We start from the raw sequence: 24,686 nt of genomic DNA, 5'->3' as shown, positions 1-24,686 counted from the left end.
ACTTTACGGCAGCCGTCAGGAAAGTTTACACCGATTTAACATAATTGTAATAATGAAGCTACATGAGGGGAGTCTAACTCTTTAGAGGTAACGGGCTGCATTACACACAGCCCAATGTCAAGCAGGCCAGACTGGTTTTATATGAAGTTCATTATTTATTGAGGGGATGCTTAAATGTTCAGGAATGAACAGCTCTCACACTCGTTATTCTACAGTAGTAAAAGAACACAGTATCTGTTAGCTAGTGTTAGTTATCCAGACAGCTAACTGCTTAGGTATTTCCTCAGGTTGGAAAAGTGGAGATTTTTCACAGGTTTTGGGAGGCATTATTGGCAGCTGTGCATTTGAAATTGATTAAAGATGGATGAAGATGACCTATGGGCCAAATATGTGGTGTCCTCATACTTTATTAAAACTACTGTAATGAGAGAAGTTGGAATGTGTTACTTTTTACCTCTGGAAATAGATGAAAACAGGCCACTTTACACAGTAAACCCCAAATCTCAGAATCTCTTTATTCCGCCAACTATGTTACAATTTTACTTGGTGAGAGCAACACAAGTATGACATGTAACAAAAAACAGACCGTTAACAAGTATTACACTAAAAGAGAAAAATATACTAAACAATAAATATAATAAATAATAAGTTTAAAAAGTAATAAAGAGCTGTAAAAAATCTGTAATCAGAAATCTGTACTTGTACAGGTATGAATACTGTATATCAATATGTAGCCTGAGTAGACATCTATATATAAACTATTATGTACAGATATGATATAAACATTTACAGAAACTTAACATCTGTACAGCTGTGCAAATAATCATAGTGTAAATGGTAAGCATGTTATGTATCAGTACTTTGTTGAAGTTAAATCCAGTTTGGTTCAGTGAAATTTAGAAGCTCAGTTCAGTTTTAGAATAGGTTTATAGATTAGGGTGTGAACCCTAATGTAACATTTACAGTTCTATTATTAAGCTTATATTTCACAATTGCACATTTCTGTGCCAAAGGTCATGACAGTACCTCAGTTATGAGAGGAAAAAAAGTACATTTTAATAACAATAATAAGAAGAAAAGTAGTTAAAATAGTAAAAAGGGGTTAAAAGTCATGTTTGCTGCTTTTCCTGATCTCAGTGTCTTCGCCTCCTCCTCTTCCTCTTGGGCTGCTTAGGCATTGGCTAAGCTTGGCTCTGCTTGTATCCAGTTCTGTGATAAGGACCTGTCCATCAGGCTGGACCTTCATACTCAGAGTGGGACAGCGGAGCTCCTCCCACAAACGCTGCTTGATTTCTCGGCCTAGCTGCAGGCTGTAGGGACGGAGATGTCCTGAGGGAGTTCTGAGCAGAGGGTCCATCACAGAGTGATACACATTCTGGTAGTCCCTCACACTGAGTCCATGGACCAGCAGGGAGGTCTCTCCACCAGTGGAGCTTGTCTCTGGGACTGAGTCAGGAGCAGTGGGTGGACTGACGACAGTCTGAATCAAGAAGCACAACAAGAAGATTCGGAACCTGATTGTTTTAGGACCTAAATCTACTGTATATTTACAGAGGAACCTTAGTACCTCTGATCTGAATGAAGAGTCTATTAAATGAAGGAGGATCATGGATGAAGGGTTGTGCTGGTGTGTGATTTACCTGCTGAGGAGTACTGACAGACTTGGAGATGCAGCTGTAAGTGTGGTCCAGCCTGGAGCTCAACACCTGTATTGAGATCTCTGGAGCTTTGGGCTTAGAAGCTCTACTTTTAGCTGCAGCCGCTTCCTCCAAGTACTCTCTCAGCCGTCTAGTAAGTACTAGTTTCCTCCTGAGGCCGTACTGACCTGCAGAGGAACGATTCCTCGAATCCTGAAACTAAAATATGAATATGTAATCATTATGTACAGTTAAAAATATTAGTCTAATTTAATAAAAATACACCTCAGGAGATAAATGTACCATTTCTGTAGGAGATGTTTCTAAAAAGAACGTAGCAGTTGTTGAAAAAGAGCTTTGAAGAGCAGATCTGAAGAGCAGATCTTAAGAGCTTGTGTTATCAGAGGTGTAACTTTGATTGTGTTTACTTTTGAAATCTGGACTCAGAATTCTATCTGACATCAGCAGGTAATTATGACCTCAAGGATGGTTGAGGCCCAAATTTCTGCTGAGTGGTTTCCATGGAGACGGATAAACGTTAGAGTTCAGAATGTTGGGCTGATTTAAATGTAGAAAATCTTCACGGCACCGAGACAAACATTAAAGCTTTAGGAGGTGATTCTGTAGAAACCTGACGCAAAAAAGCTAGCTGGCTACATCTCCTCATTTGTAAAACATCCCATTCAAATCAATACAATCAGGACCATAAGTATTTGGACAGTGACTGAATGTGTGTAATTTAGCTTCAGTACACCACCTTAGGGGATCTGAAATCAGGTAGTCAACCGAATGAGATGAAACCACAGGACTTTCTAGAACTAAATTGTGCTTATTTACATTTCTGTTGAGGCTTTTAAGGCTGTGGTGAGAAGCGATTTGACCAATGGCTGCATGTAGATGCAGGTACATGTAGACCAGGTCTGGTGGTAAAGAGGTGGGGCTTAAAGAGACATGTTTAAAAGTGTACAAATTTGAAAAACTACCACTGCAACAGCATACCATTACTGTCCCTGATTCTGTCTGAAAAAAATAAGCACCATTTTTAGTTACTCTATAAACTAGGTAACCATAATTGGTTCATATCTGGTTTAAAAAAATAATTGGTTTAAAAAACACACAGCCAGGCTTGAACATCACACCAACCAGGAAGTCGTACCAAGAGGATCTGAAATGATGTAATCAAGATGTGATGGAAGTGTAGAGCTTTTTCAAGAGGGTTAACAGAAATACTTATATTTAATGTGGAAGTGGATACCTCATCTCAGTACAGCTGTGATCACTGTAACATCTTATACAAATCACACAGGAGCACCCATCAGCATTACTGTGGGTAAGAGCACAGAGAGTGACTTTATAATAAGCTCATCTGACTGCAGTAGTAGTAGTCGCATTCTGTAATCATATGTGGGCAGCATGGATTGCTACTGGCTATCTAAAAACGTCCATAAAAAGTGTGCCACTACCGAATTCACGCCTGGCCAGTTTTGTGCTAAGCATGTGCTGTTTTGTTTAGAGAACAGGTATGGACTATAAGACATTATAAGAACCAATGAAAATGAAAGAGAATATTATATTATACTAATTAGCACTACATCAAGAATTTTGTGATTTACACTATATGGACAAAAAGTATTTGGACATCTACTCATTCATTGTTTCTTCTAAAATGAAAGAATTTATCCTGCTTTTTTGGAGTAACTGTCTCTACTGTTCAGGAAAGAAGGCGTTCTACTGGATTTAGGAGGAGCATTGCTGTGAGGATTTTATTGCATTCAGTGACGAGAGCGTTAGTGAGGTCAGGATGTTGGATGATCACCTCCCCAACTCCCCAACTCATCCCATCTAAAACTATTAGTTGAAGCACCACCATAATTCAGCTCAATACTAGGTGGTTTTATACCCCTCTAACCCCTGCCTGACATTAGGCATGGCGCAAGCAGGTTCATGTTTACTATCTGCTCCAGAAATCGTCCTATTCTATTGGTAGTACTTTTCTACAAGCTGTGTGCTGTTTGCACATCATTGTCATCATTGGAAAAGACAGCAGCAGGTGAGTGAGTTTATAATATTTAACCAGAACAATTTCACAGTTTCAGGAGGCTGTAAGAGCCTGTTTACACCTACATCCTGTTAAGATATCCTGTTACACTTAGTAGTGAAATGCCTCTCCGGTTCATCAGACTGGAATCTGATTGCTGTGTGGGATGGAAAATGCTAATTTACTCTTTTCCCAGCAAAGGGAGGGGATTTGGGATTTTGGATGTACTGGGAGGAGTTTCAGTTGTACTGGGAGGAGTTAAGGTGGTACTGGGAAGACTTACAGTTGTACTGGTGGTGGTTTTGGCTGCAATGGTAGGAGGTTTGGTTGTACTCGCAAGTTGTACTGGACAAACGTTTGGTTGTACTGGGAAGAGTTTGGGTTGTACTGGAAGGAGTTTAAATTGTACTGGACAAACTTTTGGTTGTACTGGGAAGAGTTTGGGTTGTACTGGAAGGAGTTTAAATTGTACTGGACAAACTTTTGGTTGTACTGGTAGGAATTCTGGTTGTACTGGGAGGAGTTTGGGTTGAACTGAACCAGGTGTAAGAGAATTAAAGAACTCTGAAATTAGAGAAGGGTGGAATTCTTGTGGCTTTTGCTTTGTGGGAGAAGACCAGACCCTCCTCTGAAAAATGAAGCTAGGACTGAGAGATATGGCAGAGTTAAAGGAAAGTAAGGAAAAGTAAGTAATGTTCATGTTCATGTCATGAACATGAACATGAGATGCCATTCTCCCAACATTATTCTGAAGCTGCTGTTTTAAGGTAGAATTGCTACATAAGGTGATTTTAAGCTATTTCATATTTCTCATATTTGAACTGTATTGTGACTCAATTATTCTGTAGGGGGAAAAAACACAGGATCAGGATCACCTGTTTGAGGAACAAGATGGAGGATGAAGACGATAATAATGAAAGTGGAGAAACAGTTCTTTCAGAGAAAGAATATTCGGTGGACTCTGATGATGACTACATCAATGTAGATGCTGATGTGGGAAAACCAGCATTGGAAAATCAGTTTGCAGGTGAATGTTTATGTAAATTGTGTAGAACATCATAGCCATTTGAGTCAATACTGGTTATAATATTACCCATCTTTCAGGTTCCTGCCTGCACGCACGAGACATTTATGAAAACTTTGTCTGATGAGGACTTCATTAATGTAAACTAGATAGTGATGGTGGCGTACTCTGACACACACTGCATTCTATTTACTAAACGTACAGAATGATATAAAGCTTAGTCATTAATAATAAACATGATTCATATTTGCTATTAGCAGTCTTGCCTAAGGATTCTTATTGGTGTGGAGTGGTGTGTTTGTCCAGCTGGGGAATTGAACCCCTGTCTGCCACTGAGGGTGATGCTGTTGCTACTACGCTACTCCAACCACTTCAACTCCCGTACAGTAAATTAATTTGAATCGTTTATATGATTGAAATGTTAAGAGGATACGCAGAAGTAAAATACAGCTTCTTCCACTGAGATCTGTGTGTTAGTATTTCAGAACAATATTCACCAATAGTGTTGGACCCAGAAGGAATTTTGGAATTTGGAATTGGTACAACTTAAAGTAGCTATATGCGTTCATTAGAAGAGGTGTCCATAAACATTTGGACACATAGTGTATTCTGGGTGTGTATTTTTCAGCCCCATAATGCCTCACTGCTCTTCCCCTTAGGGAATCAGTGAGGTCTATCTGCAGCATCACAGTAGAATAGAGCCTTCACTGAGTGACTGGATTATGACCTGTGTGTAGAATGGTGTGACATCATCAGCCAGATCACACACCTGCTCTTCACTGCTCTTTTAGAAGAAACATGTTTCACAGATTCTCTCCAGCCGGACTGTCCAGGTAGGCCTGGGCCTTTGATTTTTAAGGCTGTCAAATGTAAAAATCCAACAATGAACCTGAAAAAAAAACCATCATTAATATTAATAATTAAATAATAAATGACTGAACCACAGCCTATCAATGATACAGTATTTGACACCCTAAAATGCAGTTATTTGTATTTATTTATTTATTTATTTATTTTATAAATATTAACTACACCGGCCAAATATAATGGTTTGCTCTGTGTAGCAGGGAAAGTGACCATAACTCCTTGCCATTGGCTGTCCCCCTATCTCAGGAAGGTTTGAGGACCATGCATGGCTCAATACTGGAAACCTTTTCTACTGACAAGCTACCCCAGTCTCCGGTGGAATCTCACCTGCTGCAAAACGACGAATCCAGCACAAATCTGCTGATGGTAAATCGCCAGCACTGCTGACGAACCACCTCGGCCAGCTTCCACAGCCCAGGTCTCAGAGTTTGCTTCTTCACATTTCCTTTATACCCTTGAGATAAACGAGCGTCTTGAATGGACATCACCAGCAGAGAAAGGATTTGGTGTTCCTGGCCTGTCATTTGTGGAAGAACTGGAGTCTGAGCTGGGCTTCCCCTTAGCAACTTCTCCAGAACCACAGGAGGAGGATGGTGGTGGCTGTGCAGTGTTGCAGCAATCAGCTGATTCTGAAAACTGTCAAATGCTTTAAGGATTTGGAGAAGCTCACGTCTTCCCCTTCTTCCTGTTCTTCAGTTGAGAAGAACGAAAATGATGATGATGATGCCTATTTTGGACTCACTCCAAAGATGAGCCCAAACAGCCGCTGTGACTTTTACCCCTCTCTTTCAATCACTGATGCACCCGTATCTGCGTCTGTCTTTGGTGGCACTAGATTCCCAAAGCTTGCCTCTCAGACGTCAGCACTTCTCAAGGAAGATGGCTGTCCCTCGATCACTCTTCAGAGCACAAAAGATGCTCTAGATAATCAGCCGTCATTTGAGAAAGGAAAAAGGCTTCGTTTGTCTTCCCCACAGGAGGCTGCAAATAGCTCACGGTTCTGGGGGAGTTGTGATGAGGAAGCAGTTAACTCGACATGTCTCCAACAGGGCATTAGAACTGTAAGCAGGACTGCAACAAATGGATATGTACAAGACTCTCCTGCTCATCTGCAGCAGCCAGACACTGCAATGGATCTGCCAGCTAATTTGAGCCTGAAATCACTTGGTGAAGAGCAGGCCCATTTTTTCCAAGGTGATGTAGAAGCTCCTGTGCATCACAAAGGCCAGTCCCTGGGCCTAGATACCCTCCGTCCTGCAAGATCTCCCATTGAAAAGAGTATCTTGTCTCCAACCTGTGTGATCCACAGATTCCATGACCAAGGATCTGTACAGCACTTTGAAGTCAGCTTCTACTGCCATGGTGTTGACCCATCTGTTATTAGCTCATACGATCTTCTGACTGAAGCATCTCCCTCTACGTCTTCTGAGTCCTTCATACTCCAAGATGAGAAGCCCTATGATGCCAGTTTGCAGGCCACTGTAGACAGCCGCCCATGCCAACATACAAGGTCAGATGTGTAAAGTAAAGGAGGTCATTTAGCTCCAGTGTTCTTGTATACAGCAAAAATGACAATAAAAGCCTTTAGATTAAACAGTTAATGTCTTTATATTCTCAAATAAAAGGTTTAGTTTATTAAAAATGTATTCACGGATGATTGTTCTGCAATTCACAGCTTCCCAATCCATGCAGTCATCATCTTTGTCTGAAGATGGACAATAAGGTGGAGCAGGCTGTTCATAAGAACAACTTCATGAATGGAGCATCATCAGCTACAATGAACCCGAGATTATACTGATGATATTTGGGGCATGTCTGCTTGGATGTATCACACATTGCCCACACTTCACTGACTTCCTTTGGTTGGTTAACAGTGATATCTACAGACACAAAATCGAGTTAGGAGAACACAGGTTTGGGTGCTGATCTTCTCTGTGAACTCTCGTTGGGATTTGTTTAGTTCCACCAGCAGCTCCCCCGATTTACTGTAATGAAGAATCCCTAGAGTAAACTACGGGCTGGACGGGAACCGAAAATTCTGGCCTTCCACCAGATTCCTTAAAAGTTAATTTAAGAATAGTGTATCAATCATAAGAACTATAAACACAAAGTAATAATAATAATGCTACTAGAATATTAATAATAGTGCTAATAACAATATAACAACATTAATAACAGCATCAGTTGATGTAGTGCGTTCATTAATTCATTTAAACAATTATTATTAGTAGTATTATTATTTATAATAATTATACTCACTATAACCCTATTTTGATAATTTTGTTTTTAAAAGAGTTTTTTCCATCAATCATAAGAACCCTTTAACCAAAGAATAGGTCTAAGAATCACAAGGCAGATGTGTGGTCACAGATTCTAAATATATGTTTTATATATATATATATATATATATATATAGTGGGAAAAAAAGTATTTAGTCAGTCACCAATTGTGCAAGTTCTCCCACTTAAAAATATGAGAGAGGCCTGTAATGGACATCATAGGTAGACCTCAACTATGAGAGACAAAATGAGAAAAACAAAAAAGTCACATTGTCTGATTTTTAAATAATTTATTTGCAAATAATGGTGGAAAATAAGTATTTGGTCAATAACAAAAGTTAATTTCAAAACTTTGTTATATAACCTTTGTTGGCAATGACAGAGGTCAAACGTTTTCTGTAAGTCTTCACAAGGTTGGCACACACCGTTGCTGGTATGTTGGCCCATTCCTCTAGAGCAGTGATGTTGTGGGGCTGTCGGTGGGCAACACGGACTTTCAACTCCCTCCAAAGGTTTTCTATGGGGTTGAGATCTGGAGACTGGCTAGGCCACTCCAGGACCTTGAAATGCTTCTTACGAAGCCACTCTATTGTTGCCCTGGCAATATGCTTGGGATCACTGTCATGCTGAAAGACCCAGCCACGTTTCATCTTCAATGCCCTTGCTGATGGAAGGAGGTTTGCACTCAAAATCTCACAATACATGGCTCCATTCATTCTTTCATGTACACGGACCAGTCGTCCTAGTCCCTTTGCAGAGAAACAGCCCCAAAGCATGATGTTGCCACCCCCATACTTCACAGTTGGTATGGTGTTCTTTGGATGCAACTCAGCATTCACTCTCCTCCAAACACAACGAGTTTCATCTGACCATAAGACATTCTCCCAATACTCTTCCGGAACATCCAAATGCTCTCTAGCAAACTTCAGACGTGCCCGGATATGTACTGGCTTAAGCAGGGGAACACGTCTGGCACTGCAAGATCTGAGTCCCTGGCGGCGTAGTGTGTTACTAACGGTAGCCTTTGTAACGTTGGTCCCAGCTTTCTGCAGGTCATTCACTAGGTCCCCCCGTGTGGTTCTGGGATTTTTGCTCATCGTTCTTGTGATCATTTTGACCCCACGATCTTGCATGGAGCCCCTGATCGAGGGAGATTAGCAGTGGTCTTGTAGGTCTCCCATTTTCTGATTATTGCTCCCACAGTAGATTTCTTCACACCAAGCTGCTTGCCTATTGCAGATTCAGTCTTCCCAGCCTGGTGCAGGTCTACAATTTTGTTTCTGGTGTCCTTCGACAGCTCTTTGGTCTTCACCACAGTGGAGTTTGGAGTGTGACTGTTTGAGGTTGTGGGCAGGTGTCTTTTATACTGTTAACAAGTTCAAACAGGTGCCATTAATACATGTAATGAGTGGAGGACAGAGCCTCTTAAAGAAGAAGTTACAGGTCTGTGACAGCCAGAAATCTTGCTTGTTTGTAGGTGACCAAATACTTATTTTCCACCATTATTTGCAAATAAATTCTTTTTAAAAATCAGACAATGTGATTTTCAGAATTTTTTATTTCTCATTTTGTCTCTCATAGTTGAGGTCTACCTATGATGTCAATTACAGGCCTCTCACAATTGGTGACTGATTATATATAACATATATATATATATATATATATATATATATATATATATATATATATATATATATATAACATATATTTAGAATGAATTCTGCCCAGATCATTGGAGATTGGGCGCCTATAGCAGCTTGTTTTAGTCAGCTTGCCTCAACAGTGATCCACCAGCACACGTAGATTTTCTTTTAGCAAGCACACCAGATAGCCCTGCCAGTATAAAAACATATTTCTGATACCCTTATTTACAATTCCACCTTATAACGTAATCCTTGTGCAAAAACCTTCTCGACTGCTCGACTCACCGAGGGGGGCAGCCCTGTTGAGTTTACATATACAGAGTGCAGTACTAAGATGTTTGAGTCTGACTAGGTGATCTGTCAGTGCGTGATTGTGAAGTCTTTTGTTTTGATCCACAGCTCTCATAAGGACTCTCCCCTCGTGTCTGAAGCTGCCCTACACTGTGGTTCTAACTGTATGTGGCTTGCTGCTGGGAACACTCAGCCTTCATTATCCTGAAGTAAGATCACATTTTTAAGGGTGTGAAATAGAGATGGCACACTGCCAGTTTCTTTTTTCTGTAACTGATTTTTGAATTTGCTCTACTACTTAAACACTTCATTACCCCATAGGGAAAAAACACCGCTAACCTCACATCACACAGTGTGAGTGTGTGCTGCTTCAGGATAGATTAGTTTTCAGTCTGAAATGCAATCCAGCATTTTATGCAGATGTTGGGTCAATGTGCGTAGCCATCCACACTGATATATGCCATATCTGTTTAAAAAGAAAGATGGAAGAGGAAGATGCTGTTATTTTGATTTAATATTCTGAATCCTGTTCATTTATAACTTATCTCTGTGTTCATAACAACATATTTCCACTCTTATTAAGGCCACAAAAAATGTCAGGTCTTTAAGAAAAAAAGAGTTTTGTATGGCTTACATGATTTATCAGCCTGCAGTTTGTGTAGTTTGTGTAAAGCCACAACTATCCGTTCTAGGTGTGAATCTGAGATAGCTCTGCAGTGTACAACAAAACAAAATCAATGCATTTTTGAAAATGAGTTAAACTGAGAGTAAAATACTGCATGGACATATAAAACTGTGCATTTATGCGATATCACAGATATTAGATCTGGGCAATATGACAGTATTTTATTGTATCATGATAAATTTTGTTACTGTGATAATATGCCTATTATGGGGTCTTTTCCTCCATAATAAGTATATGGAGGAGACGGTTAGTGCTTAATAAACACTGATCAGCTGCAGGTTTCATTAATAACAGTGTAATTAGACTGGTTAAATTAGATAAAGTACAGCAGATGTATTGTGATAAATATAGTGTATATAGTATATAGTCTTTAAATGTCGTGATGTAGTATTTCTATCATATCGCCCAGCCCTAACATATGTTCATATCTCCAAAATAGAAACTTTATGCAAGAAGGAGAAAACCTTAAAGTCAGTGTAAAAAGATTACATTTTAAGTAATTTTGTTGCATTTCTGTTGGTGAAATGTAACACAATGTAAAGAACAAAAATGGAAAAATTAAAAATGTAAATCCAAGATTTTTGTGTGGCGACAGTGATATTCTAGATTCTACTAGAAACTCCTCTGAATGTCTTATCTCTCAGTGTCACTGGTTTAAATGTATAACAGCTCTGTCAGCTGACACCTTGGTGTCTCCTTTTCTTTCAGGTCAGTTACTACACAGAAGAGATCGCAAACATCGGCCCCTGACTCCTACTTCACACATCTATGCCAGTAATTATCTTTAGCTGTGCTTTTGAGATTCACCCACACATGTTCCAGAAGTCTCTTATACAGGTAAGAATGTTCTAGAGTCTACAATAACAGAGCATTGCCATCTGTGTTTAAGAACATTGGTCATTTTTTGTAAAACAGTACTTGTACATGTTCTCCCCCTATATGGCTCTCGGCTGACAAGAGTCTAAGCAGCATTATGTGAGAAATATACAAATATACACAAGCTCTAAGAGACAGAACTGTCACTGAAAGTGAAATAAGCATGTGGACAAAGACAGTAGTGTAATACATTTGCAGGATTTTACGCAAATATGGCCCGGGTGCCACAGCGTTGCACAGTTCTGGCGAGCAATGTCCTGTCCGCTTCACCCAAGTCACCAAGTGCAGGTTCTGCCGTGGTGTGCCAAGACACTGTTTCGCCTATTATGGCTAGTGGAGCATCAACATGATACATTAGCCCTGTAGCTCCAGTGTGAAAGTAAAGACACATGACATGGCTGATCAATTGCCTCTGGGCTGATTTACATATGTGATGTATTCAAACCTGTTTAGGTATAAGTCCATGTTTAATGTTAAATTTGTCCTTTTTTTGGGCAGATTCTGATTCTTGCTGTACCTGGGTTTTTACTCAGCGCCTGTCTGACCGGGGTCTTTACAGTGTAGTTGTATAACCACACTTGGGATTGGTCTGTTGGAAAGATGTTTGGCGCAATCATTAGCACCATTGATCCTGCATTATCAACAGCTGAATTGCACAGCTTGGGTATGTTCCTGCAATCACAATAAAGATGATGTCAGGACAATATGAGATCTATGAATATCTATGAGTGTTAACAATTTGATATATATTAAATATGAATGTATACTAATGTGTGTATCTACCTATCATATAATGATAGGTAGATATAATGATGATAATGATAATATGCTGCTTCAGTAGTTCCGCACTCGTCCACCATCTTTCCTACTGCTGCTTTGCAGCAACCGCATTGTGGTCCATTTGGCCAAAAGTAGACTGCATCAGGGGTTCACTGGTTTTATAGTGCATAGCGCTAGAACACGAGAGGGAGTGTATTATCATGGATAACATAGACGTGTTAACGAATGCTATAGATCATTACAGCCCTGATGTTATTTGGGATAACACATGACCTTGAATGCTCTTTTTTTAAAGGCTTTTATTGTGATTTTACTGTGAAAACACTGTGCTGTTATCACAAATATCAGCACAACACTTCTCATCTAGTCAGATTGTGAGGTCGGAACTAACCAACTGTAGTATAAAGGGAATCTAATTTGCCTTCTGAGAATTCGGGCCACACTACAAAATTGCTGACACCCCAAATAGAACACTAAACAGTGAGCAGGGGCGGATTCAGAGACAGCTGTCCTTTCTTTTTGACAGGAACGGCTATGCATCTGATTCTGATTACAGAGAGCGAGATGTTGTTTAGTGATGGAACTGCCTTCATCATGTTCAAAATGTTTAAAGACCTGGCCATCGGTCATGGCCACATTGATGGTAGTCTTCATATCTTCATAAATATATCTATATCTCTTCAGTTGTTTCAGCTTCCTGAATATAGCTGTATTTTTGTCCCACAGCATTTGGCTGTGAAACTGATGGTGAAAGTTTTGGGGACTCCTCTTCTGGGATTTGTTGGGTTGGGTCAAAGATCACCACCTATTGGCTTTCACACATCTTCAGTGACATGGTCACTGAAATAACGGTCAGCCTCTCGATGACGTACATCCCGTTCTATCTTGGTAAGTGATTTTTGAAGGCGTTTGTTTAGTGTGTGATCTGAATGTCCCAGTTTCCCATCTCAGTGTGACATTATCGTTTCTAGCGAAGTGGTGGAGAGAGTGTTCAACATGATGCTTATTTGAGCAGTTAATAATCATCTTCATGATTCCAGAGGTTTTTGGAAAAGCCGTCCCTGATCGTTTTTTGACCACATTCTCTGTTCCTCTGTGCTGCATGTGGATGTAATGAGTACAAATATTAACATCTGTCCTTCGACAGCTCAGTGGTTGGGAATGTCTGGCGTTATTGCCATTCTCATAATGGGTCTTTTTATTGACACGGTCAACTTCAGTCCTGAAATTAAAGTCATTCTCTTATGATCAGTGCCTTGAAGGAATAGTCCAGCATTTTTCCATCTGATCTCTGTCTGCTATGATATAAAGCATAGAAAAAGAAATCCAGATGAAAGCGCTGTATTGAACAATGCAGTATCTAATGTCTATGATGTAAATAGTAATCAACTTTTCAGATATATTAACCTGTACATTTTAAACTGTGCATCTATAGAGTAAGTTAATGTGTATCTGTATTTTTATCATTTTTTTGATGGGCAGTTTTCGGTCCAAAGATTATGTCATGCATGTTTCAGCATTATGTTCTGTGGCTGTAATTTCATAAAAGTCCTGCTTAAATGTTTAAAATTAAATGTAAAATTAAATGTTTATTTTCTAATTTTTATTTCATTTCCTGATTTCGTGCAGGATTTGGGAACTGTTGACATACCTGGCCAATACAATGATCTTCTTCATCATTGGACTTATCACTTCCCAAGCGTTTCAGCACATGGTTCTCTATGACTGGCTCTACATTTTGGCACTTTTCCCTGCCATTACCGTTATAAGGTGTGTCTTACACAAAATGAATTTTTTATTTTGACCCTTGTTCACTGTTAGCATTTCTATGTATTATTACTATCCATATTATTTAGGAAAGGTGGCATACACCGATCACCCCCAATATTGAGCATCACCCCCTTGTTCCATCCCAGTAGATTTGACCATTCGAGGCATGGATTCCACAAGACCTCTAAAGATGTCCTGTGGTATCTGACATCAAATCTAACGTTAGCAGCAGATCCTTTAAGTGCTGTAAGTTGTAAGAGGTGGGACCTCCATGTGCATCAGCAAGCCTTCTGTATCCAATGCCGGTTCACCGGTTACTTTTAATGAGTACTGACTGCACACCAGAAAAACCCTGAATGCATGCCTGATATTTCTGAGATGTTCTGATAAAGTATCCCGGATTCTCATTTTCACTGCTTCAAAACATTACCTACAGGGGCTGACTGTTTACTTGCTAATATATTTACCCCTTGACAGGAGACACTGTAGAAGATAGTCAGTGGTTTTACTTTATCTGTCTGTGTTGCTAATGTTATGGCTGATTGGGGTATATATGAGTTTATTATTATTAATATCAATAAAGGGAATCTGCAGTCTACTAACATGCATGCTGATATGTCCTTGCAGGCTGTTGACAGTTTTTCTGCTATCGCCCGTCCTGTCCTGCGTTGGATATGGCTTTAACTGGCGCTGGGCTTTAGTTTGTGTCTGGGGTGCAACCAGAGGGTTTTTTTTTTTTTTTTGCCTGAGCCTGACACTAATGGCTTTTCAGGCTGAAGGACTGGAGAAACTACTAGTACGAGACAAGGTAATTAGTCCCAAAAAAGACCTTAGATAAAGTACACAGCGATTAGAACTGCTTCAAACTGAGTGTCTACTTGAATGAACTCTATACAATATTAGAATAAACCCACATAAACATAAAGTCAGTGGTCAGAATGTGCTGTTGGTCAGTAAAGTTATAGATATGTAAGAACACAGCTTTGGTTGCTGGTAAGGAGAAAAGAAATCTTTAAATGCAGCATTAGGATTTAGAAGGCATAAATGCTCTGTTTATACATATATTTACAGGTATTTTGTGGTTTATTAGAAATGTATTTATTCTCTATGTTCCAGATTTTAGTGCTTTCCTGCGGAGTGGTTATTCTTACCCTTGTTATTAACGGATCCACAACAAGCCTGTTTTTTAGGCTTATCGGTAAGACTTAACATTAAGACTACGTTCACACAGCTCCATTGGCCCAAATTGTTATTGATTCAGTGTGTGTTTTGCCATTCACACTTCTGCACGCATAGCCCTGCTGTGTAAACACAGCCTTAGAAGTTTGTTTTTCTGCTGTTTTTGCAGCATCCAAATAAAATGTGTCTTGTTTGAATGGAAAAGATGAGGTTAGCAGATTTATTGACCATCTCTCCTCATGTTGGCAGGCATCAGTGATATTTCTCGGGCAAAACAAAAGACTGTGCACAGGCTGTTGCAGACCATGGAGGAGTCCACCGAGAACATCATCAACAAGCTCAAAGCTGACTGATCTATGTTCAATGTCAACTGGAAGATGGTAACACGGCTTGTACGCATTAAGAGCCCGTACGAAACTTCTGGAAAAAAGGTATGTGAATGAAGAGAGATTCCCCCACAGTCCAGGTTTCAGGTTATTATCAGGAGTCAATTCAGCATTTACCACCTGCAGCAGTTCTTTTTGTTGTTGGTGAAAGTAACATGTGTTGGAGACTCTTCAGTTGGTCCTCTTTGCTTTGATGCAGTTTTAAACACTCGTTGCATTCTCTCAAGCAGCTGTTGTTACATTTTTGGTTATAAATTGATACATAAGCATCAACTTTGCTGTTCACATTTGTCCTTAAAATCAATTTTAAAGGGCCAATATTAATCTAATTTTACAGAACAAACTGGACTTATATGAATACATTAAAGGGAATTACTTATAGAATGTTATATTTATGATAAGTGTTGATGGTGACTTGATTTGAAATACAAGCCAGCAGTGTTTTAAAGATCTTCATTAATATTTTACAGTTTATGCACATCAGTAATGTATATTGTGTCAACACCAAAGTTCATTTTTGTCATGTGGAACCGCTTGGCTTTTGTTTTGTTTGTTTGTTTTTTTTAAACCACGATATCGATGATGAACCCTATAAGTAATGCTGTCTCATTCTCAGCCCAAATAATATGCTGATGGAATGGTCAACATCAGCAAATGGAAGAGGAGAAATTTTAGTATGATTACATTACACTTAAAAACGTGGTGCAATGAACTTAAAATATTTATATTTAAATCTGTTCTACATTTATTCCACAGTGACAGACAAACGTAGATAAACAAAAAAAACAACCTGGTTTTAATGTATCGTTTAATGTATCGTATGAATCGTTGTTTGGTGGGGTTTGGAACATTATCCTGTAATTAGTACGATATATAGTTCAGCCAACACAATTTACTAACTCTCTTTCAGCAGTAAGTGACCAGAAAATACTATATACCATATAATTATCCAAAAACATAAACATGAAGTCAGTGGTCAATGAGAGTGTCTACCTGTAATTAACTCTATATAACATTAGAATAAACTCAAATAAACATAAAGTCAGTGGTCAGATCGTTTTGTTGGTCAGTAAAGTAATTGATATGCTGGTTAGAAGAGCACAGGTTCGGGTGCTGATCTCCATACACTGTATGGGTGTGTTAAGTTCCAGCTGCAGCTCACCTGATCTACTTTACTGATCTAGCAAAGCTAACACACTCACACACAACGATCACAATGAATTGTGTTTATTTTAATGTTATGAGAATTTTTTTTTCTAAAAATAACTCTTTTCCTCTCACTTTATTACTATATTTTATTAATGAGGAAATGTATCATGTATTTTAAATGTGTTGGGGTTTTTTTTTGGCAATCTTTCTACTTAGAGATAAGTAGAGGTAAGGCTGTGGGGTGTGAATGGGATGTACGGTTTTGGTGTAGTGTGTAAAAACTGTAATAATGTAAAGATTGTAAGGTGTTCACTGTTCACCACTCAGTCCATGTCTATCCCAGTACAGCCTGCTCTTTGAATGAGGTGCAAAACAGGGCAGCCAGTTAGAACAGAGCTTATTTACATATTATTTATATAGGCTTATTTAGCTTTAAAGGCATAGTAACAGAAAATAGTGGTATTTATATTATCATGGCTATCTGTTTGTAATAAACTAATCAAACAAGAGCAATTTAAATATCTCAACAAAATTAATAGAATAAGGGCTTTCTCCACATTCAGCCCAAAATACCACTTTAATGACGACTGCAGTCTCAGAATTATTCGACCCCTTCATCACCAGCCTCTTTAAAACTTAGTAGAGCTCCCTTCTGCGGTTCTGCCCTGCTGCAAACGTGCTGCCCAGCCAGATACCAGCTTCTAGCCCCTTCCTCACTGGTTCCAGTTCACCGATATTGCTGGGTTTGCTGCTGCAGCCGCCTTCCAAAGATTTTCTATGGGGTTCAGGTGTTCAAGTCAGGCGACTGTGCAGAACCTTCCAGGACTTCTTAAACCAAGCCTTGGGGGACTTGGGGTATGCTTTGGCTCACTGTCCTGTTGGAAGGTCCAAAGATACTCAAGCCTCCTCACAGAAGGCATGATGTGTTCTCCTAGGATTTCCCAATACTTGATTGAATCCATCTTGCCCTTCCACTCGCTGTCTTCAAACGCTGTCTTACTTACTAGAGTACTACTTGTGGTCTCCATACTGTTTAGTAGAGTCTAAGCTTGGAATGATCTTTTGGATCCTAGCCTCTACAAATGAGCTAAGGGTATTTTCGGTGAGTGAACGGTGAGTTGCTCTGGAGAAGAGCAGCTGCTAAATGCCTTCAGTGTAAATGTAAATTCATCAAGATAATCATCTTCCAAAAACACATCCCAGCCCTCTGAATCCTAGCCCTAGCTTGTGTGCAGGATTATGTTCAGTGGGTTGAATTCATCTGAGACAGCAGTTGTCATTAATAGTGGTATTGTGAGCTGAATCTGGAGATTACACTTATTTACAGTGGAGGTTGAATAATTTTGAGTGCTGTAGTGTAGACATGTTGCATGGAACTAGTAGGCCTTAGAGGCATGTCAAACAGAGGACAGGTGTAATTCATGTTGTTTATCCTCAGGTTCATGAGTGTTGATGACAAACATGTACTGGGATTGGGGGGAAAACATTTCAGTATCAAGTGCTGGAAACTGATCAACTGGATCTGTGTCATCAAATACACCAAGCCTTCAAAGTAAGTCAACCCCCAAACCCCATTTCGTCTAGACCAGAGAAAATACACTTTGAAACTAGACCAACACAAGCACATGCTGTGAGGTTCTGCATCGGTTCTGACCCGTTAGAACACCTTCTATTTACATTTGCTGTGTTGCTAAATCAGGACCAGGAAGACCACAGTGTTTCGTAATAATTATGCAACAGTTTCATTCTTTAGTCTTGCACTGCAACTACAAGGCTAATGTAGCACTTAACACTAGCATCTGTTAGCACAGTGTAATCTGCATGCATAAATCACACTTTTCCCAAACCAAGCCAAGGAGGCCTTTATACAGTGGGGGGAAAAAATGTATTTAGTCAGTCACCAATTGTGCAAGTTCTCCCACTTAAAAAAATGAGAGAGGCCTGTAATTGACATCATAGGTAGACCTCAACTATGAGAGACAAAATGAGAGACACTGTCTGATTTTTAAAGAATTTATTTGCAAATAATGGTGGAAAATAAGTATTTGGTCACCTACAAAGAAGCAAGATTTCTGTCTGTCACAGACCTGTAACTTCTTCTTTAAGAGGCTTCTCTGTCCTCCACTCATTACTTGTATTAATGGCACCTGTTTAAACTCGTTAACAGTATAAAAGACACCTGCCAACAACCTCAAACAGTCACAGTCCAAACTCCACTATGGTGAAGACCAAAGAGCTGTCGACGGACACCAGAAACAAAACTGTAGACCTGCACCAGGCTGGGAAGACTGAATCTGCAATAGGCAAGCAGCTTGGTGTGAAGAAATCTACTGTGGGAGCAATAATCAGAAAAAAATGGGAGACCTACAAGACCACTGCTAATCTCCCTCGATCAGGGGCTCCATGCAAGATCTCAGCCCGTGAGGTCAAAATGATCACAAGAACAGTGAGCAAAAATCCCAGAACCACACGGGGGGGACCTAGTGAATGACCTGCAGAAAGCTGGGACCAACGTTAGAAACTACCAGCTACCATCAGTAACACACTACGTTGCCAGGGACTCAGATCTTGCAGTGCCAGACGTGTTCCCCTGCTTAAGCCAGTACATATCCGGCCGCATCTGAAGTTTGCTAGAGAGCATTTGGATGTTCCGGAAGAGTATTGGGAGAATGTCTTATGGTCAGATGAAACCAAAGTAGAACTGTTTGGTACAAACACAACTCGTTGTGTTTGGTGGAGAGTGAATGCTGAGTTGCATCCAAAGAACACCATAACAACTGTGAAGCATGGGGGTGGTAACATCACACTTTGGGGCTGTTTCTCTACAAAGGGACTAGGACGACTGGTCTGTGTACATGAAAGAATGAATGGGGCCATGTATTGTGAGATTTTGAGTGCAAACCTCCTTCCATCAGCAAGGGCATTGAAGATGAAACGTGGCTGGGTCTTTCAGCATGACAATGATCCCAAGCACACTGCCAGGGCAACAAAGGAGTGGCTTTGTAAGAAGCATTTCAAGGTCCTGGAGTGGCCGAGCCAGTCTCCAGATCTCAACCCCATAGAAAACCTTTGGAGGGAGTTGAAAGTCTGTGTTGCCCGACAGCCCCAAAACATCACTGCTCTAGAGGAGATCTGCATAGAGGAATGGGCCAACATACCAGCAATGGTGTGTGTCAACCTTGTGAAGACCTTGTTTGACCTCTGTCATTGCCAACAAAGGATATATAACAAAGTATTGAGATGAACTTTTGTTATTGACCAAATACTCATTTTCCACCATTATTTGCCAATAAATTCTTTAAAAATCAGACAGTGTGATTTTCTCATTTTGTCTCTCATAGTTGAGGTCTACCTATGATGTCAATTACAGGCCTCTCTCAAATTTTTAAGTGGGAGAACTTGCATAATTGGTGACTGACTAAATACTTTTTTCCCCCACTGTATAAACGTAGTGCCAAATAATTCTTATTGGAATCCACTTCAAGTCTGTTTAAAACAAGGTTTGATATGACTTTGTGATGACTTTGGCATGCAGTTAGCTAGTTTATGCTAACGGATAGCTATAGCCATGGTCCTGTCAAAAGATGATATAAAGTCTCAAAATCATAAACATGGTCCACACAGAAACCCTGCAATGCGCTTTAAAGTGTGTGATGCTAATTTCCACGAGCGAGCCAGGACGTGCTAACACCGCACTAGCGATGTTGCATGCGACCCATAGCTGACTCAAGTATGACGTGACTTCTGCCAGCCGTGATTAATGACACCTAGAACTAGAACTCGCTGTGTGTCTTCCTCACCTATGGAGGGAGCTGCGTCTCCAAGATCTGTTCAGCTCAAACTCAGTTAGCGTGAATCTGAGCTGTGTGTAGAAGCTCTCCTACAGTTTAATCTGTGTAGAAACTTCTTTCACTTTTCCTAAAAGAAGCATGCTGTGCTTTACTTTTTGAGGCCCAGTCTCAAATCACTCCCTCTCCACTATGGAGTGCACTTTGTAGGTTGTGAAGTAGCAGCACCTCCACCCAAAACAGTACACGTCAGTACAAGACAGTTACATTCAGCTGGACAACTCGGTTTCTACCATGCTGGCACTGTCTAATGATTTTTGTGTTGTGTTGTGTTTTTTTAAGTAGTGCACTATGTAGAGAGTATGATGTGATTTGAGACGGGGCCGAAAGTCTCTTCTCAGAAAGAGTGAAATGTGCAGGTCAGTGGTGAAAGGAGAACGAACAGTTTCCTCATGGAAATCTGCACACAGCTCCACAGTAATATGAAATAAATCTCATTTCACAGTTGGTTCAGTCCTTCTCAACCCCTCAACTAAAAAAAAAAAGTGCTACACCTGTGTGAGCACTTGAGAGACGTGAGAAAATTGTGTGCTAATATTTTGCATTTTCCAAACCTTTGGTGTGTAACAGCCTTAATTGTCTACTAGGATTTGCTGAAAGTATTGTGGGTATGTTTGATTAGCCACAGGGGCTATTTACCACTCCTCTAATAAAAAACAGATTGGAGAAAAAAAGAATTTGGCCATGGGTGCCTAAACTTTTGCATAAGACTGTATGTTTCTGTTATGCTAAATCAGCGTCCATGGTTATGGTGATGATTGAAAGGTAAAGAAATGTATGTTAGTGCTTTGCAGAATTTAGGTTCCTGAATAATAAAATGTTGGGTTTGACAGGAATGCCATGCAGAAGCTGTGCTACAAGATTGTCTTCAGTGCCCCCTTTCATTCGCATGTGCATCGTAATCCTGCTCAACGTATTGACCATCATTTTGGACTTCATCCCTGAAGTTAGCGAGAAGTACATCCTGGAGCTCTACGTGGCAAACTACGTCTTCTTTGCCTTTTACGTTGCTGAAGCTGCGTTGAGGGTAAGAGAAATGAGGGTGTGTTTTGTGGCAGTGGCTGGTCAAAACACAGTTGCAGATGGATGGACCCTTGATGGACAGATTCAACATCAGGGAGGGAAGGAGTAATGGCATCCTCGGAACCTGAAAGACAACAAAGACAATCAATACAGGTTTTGAAACTGAAAGATCACTTACCTTTTACACAGTTGCAGAACAATAGACAGTGAGCCAGACACAGCTGCAGATGGACAGATTGATGGTGGCTGGATCTACGGTCAGGGAGGGAGGGGCTCAGAAGGTCCTCAACCTGTAAGACAAAAAAAAGTTAATACATGTGTAGAAACTGAATGATGAACTAACTCTTACACACTTGCAGTCAGAGAGACAGCGAGTCACACACACCGTTGCAATGGACAGACACTTGTTTGATGGATACACCATTAGGAAGGAGGGGGGGTCCTGGAGTCCTGAAAGCTTGTAAGACAACAAAGAATGTCAATACATGTATAGAAACTGAATGATCACCTACCTGTTAGACAGTAGCAAACAGATAGACAGCGAGCCATACACAGTGACAGATGGATGGACCCTTGATGGACAGACGCACCATCAGGGAGGGAAGGGGTAATGGCATCCTCTAAACCTGTAAGACAACAAAGAAAATCAATACATGTATAGAAACTGAATGATGAACTAATTCTTATACACTTGCAGTCAAATAAATATAGAATCACACAAATAGTTGCAATGGACAGACACTTGTTTGATGGATCCACCATTAGGAAGGGGGGGGGGGGCCCTGGAGTCCTGAAAGCCTGTAAGACAACAAAGAAAATCAATACGTGTATAGAAACTGAATGATCACCTACCTGTTACACAGGTGCAGACAGATAGACCCTTGATTGACAGATGCATCATCAGGGAGGGAAGGGGTAATGGCATCCTCTAAACCTGTAAGACAAAAAAGAAAATCAATACATGTATAGAAACTGAATGATCACCTACCTGTTACACAGTAGCAAACAGATAGACAGCGAGCCATACACAGTGGCAGATGGATGGAACCTTGATGGACAGATGCACCATTAGGAAGGGAAGGGGTATTGGCATCCTCAGAACCTAAAAGATAAAGACAATCAATACAGGTTTTGAAACTGAAAGATCACTTACCTTTTACACAGTTGCAGAACAATAGACAGTGAGCCAGACACAGCTGCAGATGGACAAATTGATGGTGGCTGGATCTACGGTCAGGGAGGGAGGGCTCTGAAAGTCCTAAACCTGTAAGACAAAAAAAAAAAAACGTCAATACATATATAGAAACTGAACGATGAACTAACTCTTACACACTGGCAGTCAGATAGATATCGAGTCACACAAATAGTTGCAAAGGACAGACTCTTGTTTGATGGATCCACCATTAGGAAGAAGGGGGGGGGGTCCTGGAGTCCTGAAAGCCTGAAAGACAACAAAGAAACTCAATACATGTATAGAAACTAAATGATCACCTACCTGTTAGACAGGTGCAGACAGACAGACAGCGAGCCGTACACAGTGGCAGATGGATGGACCCTTAATGGACAGATGCACCATCAGGGAGGGAAGGGGTAATGGCATCCTCTAAACCTGTAAGAGAACAAAGAAAATCAATACATATATAGAAACTGAATGATCATGTAACACTTGTGTGCCGAGGCTATCACAAAGAGTTATGTTAGTGGACCAGTTCTAGGCTCGTTGGGAGTGGTGCAATAATAAACAACCAGAGACACAAGTATAAAGGGTTATTTTGGTGTTTAGTAAACAAATATTTGACAGGCAAACATTTATATACAATTGGCACAAATGTTTCTGTTATCAAATTAAAGAAAATCAGAAAACCAACAATGTTGTATTTTGAGTTTTATACTGTGTTTATATTTATTATGCTTTATTTAGGACGTATTAGTTCAAGTTCAGTTAATGGTTGAGCTTATATTCACTATGAATTTATTTGTGTTCGTTTAGATTAGTCAGTTTACAACAGGGTTAAATCAATACTGGTTTATTCTTCTAGTGTGACTGCGGATTCTTTTTGGTTTGACGGTTAAACGGTAAGTATTTTTTATGTTGGAAATTTACAATTATATTTCTCTCCTATGTAGGTTGAGTATTGTGAGAGTTAACGAATTTTTCTTTTTCCTCCTAGGTTTCACAGGAACTTCTTTGCTAAATCAACCACTTGGAATCCCTTATAAATACAACAATGAATAAAAATGAAATAAAAAAATAGAAAACAAAATGCAACCCTTGTCTGTCTTTTAGAACTAAAAGAGTACTGTATAACCTCCCTTACTGTTCAGTATTTCACTTAACCAATGCACAATTAACATAACACATACATATTTTTCCAGAACCAAATAACAAAACAGGGAGAAAAGAATGCTTTTGGGTCAGTCCATTAAGTGAATTTACACTTAATGCTCAATATTTTGATCGTGCTGTAGAACAGTTCTGAATGTTCCAGGATGTTCCAGGTAAGAAAAAAAATAGTGAACAACACAGGGTCCACGTCGCTCCTTAATGTAGCTCCTTTCCCTTTTTTCCTTTAGGAACGCAAAAGTGTTCCATTCAAACTAAAAAACCTCAGAGCAGTCCAGGTCCTACCGTACAGGAGGATCGGGTTCACTTCTTTACTGTTAATAGGCACAAGATCCGGGGTTGGCTCGCCATCCAGTGTCCACTGCACCCACACAGGCTACGGTGTATGAGGCACTCAGTTGTACACAGGAACTACTGTATATTTCAGAGAAGGGAAAAAAACCTGACCTGTATTACAGGTCGAGAGAACACAAAATATCACAATCAATGTCAGTTTCATGCAGTATCAGGGGTAATGAAAAACCAACAGGGCTACGTGTGCCACTGCATTAACAACATGGCGATGGAACAGCAGGCTAATGTTACTAGCGGTAGGCTAGCTCTGATCTGGAACCGTCCGTTTACAACACCACGTAGCTAGTTTAAACATCACATATTCAGTCTAATTTACACAGCAAGATAACAACACAACAGATTTTTTTTTCACTGATGTATCCATAGGTTACACTCTAAATAAATTCGCTGATATACAACAGTAAACAGAGTTTCAACTCACCAAAAACCAACTTAATACATTCAAAACTGGGAATTGTCATCCTCTTTGGGTACCGGAACTGATAAAAACCCACATATAGAGCTGATTTAGTC

The sequence above is a fragment of the Salminus brasiliensis genome, chromosome 21 (genome assembly GCF_030463535.1).
Source record: "Salminus brasiliensis chromosome 21, fSalBra1.hap2, whole genome shotgun sequence".
In the NCBI taxonomy this organism is placed as follows: Eukaryota; Metazoa; Chordata; class Actinopteri; order Characiformes; family Bryconidae; genus Salminus; species Salminus brasiliensis.
Note: the sequence above shows the minus strand (reverse complement) of the source record.